Consider the following 1,594-nt stretch of genomic DNA (forward strand, 5'->3'; position numbering starts at 1 on the left):
CCAAAGCAGGTCTGTCACCATCCCGAGTACATGTGCCAGCTCTGGTCTTAGGTCATAGAACGTATGTTGTACTAGAGACTCACATATGACATATCGCTGCATCTCATAGTTGGGTCTGTCCGACTCGGACCTTATCTCGACTCGGATCCGACTATGTCGAATCCGACTAGATCCTTCCAAGTTCATATTATCCGGTTAGTATCCCATGCTCCATGGCTAGTGAGACCAAGCCATTGACCGTGTCATATGCTAGTCTAGTCGGTTGCGCGTTCACACAGCCCTTTTGACTAAGGACCTTTTAGGACAGTCATCATACAATGCATAGTCCCACAAACAAGTCACGTACTTACTGATACACATCATTGATAATGTCCGAGGACTATCTTTATTCATAAACACATAGGAAATATCATCACACATGATTGCCTCTAGGACATATCTCCAACAGCAGGATGGAGGTCTGTTTGGTGGCGGGCTCCGGAGCGCCCGTCGTGAAGGTTGGGATCGGGAGAAATCCCTGTTGGCCTGGCCGGTACCGACGCGGTGGCGCCTGAGGGTACCGCCAAACCTTCCTGGAGGGCGTCGGGGGCTACCCTTCCTCTCTCCTCGTCACGTACCGGGGAAAACCATTGGCAGCAGCGTCTTCATCGTCACGTCCCTTCTTAGAGGTGTTGAATGGTATTTGCGCTTCGGAGTCTAGGAGCTTGGTGGGAGATCTCTAGTGGGCGCAGTGGTCACGAGGCTTCTTCGTTTTGGTGATCCGCCGTTATCGGGATTTGCTTCTTTTGTATTTTATCTTTCGGTTCTTTTGCGCGTCTCTGTGTTGCTTCCGCCCCAGCACCTATCGTTGGTTATATCAGTTAGTTGCTTTGTAGTACAAAGCGGGGGAAAACCCTTTTTCGGAACAAGGATAGAACCTGAGAATGTTTGTTAGTCTCTGAACATTCAGACAGAGATGGACTACAGGCGATGAATCAACTTTTTGAGAAGTGCTATTGACGTTAAGCCTTATCTTGATGATATCTTGCACATTTTTTTCCACGCACTAAGCATAAGCCCTTGGATTTCCTGTAATTATGCTGTGTCGTCCATTTATCTCTAGACTGAACGGTACACATAAATTCAGTGTGCTTCTTTTCTTCATTTGGTCTTGCTCGACCTGGGGGAGGCAATGGAAATGGCAAGGCATGATAAAAGTAGTTCAACTTCCCAATCCTTGGTGGAGCAGCGCTAGCTCCTAGGCGGTGTCCAGATCAAAGGGTTTCTGTATAGCAACAACAATGCACACGCCTCATTTCAACCAATCCAGGGACCCGGAATCTTACGTGGTCAGCTGGTCATGCAATTTCGTGAATCAACATCCACGACGTAGTCTGCAATCTTGGTGGTTCTCGAAATTTAAAATAGGCAGTGAAGTAGGTTCTAATGCAGATGTTCTCAAATCGGCTATAAAGCAGCTGGCTGGACAGGGGAACTGGTTTGGGGGTAGAAGTGTTGCGTTGGTTCCAGCCTCGCATGTGTGGCCGCACCTTCAAATCGAGCCAAAGCGAACATGATCCAACAAGACGATGGTATTCCTCACGTGTGGAACTAC

Source organism: Aegilops tauschii, chromosome 3 (assembly GCF_002575655.3).
Source record: "Aegilops tauschii subsp. strangulata cultivar AL8/78 chromosome 3, Aet v6.0, whole genome shotgun sequence".
NCBI lineage: Eukaryota > Viridiplantae > Streptophyta > Magnoliopsida > Poales > Poaceae > Aegilops > Aegilops tauschii.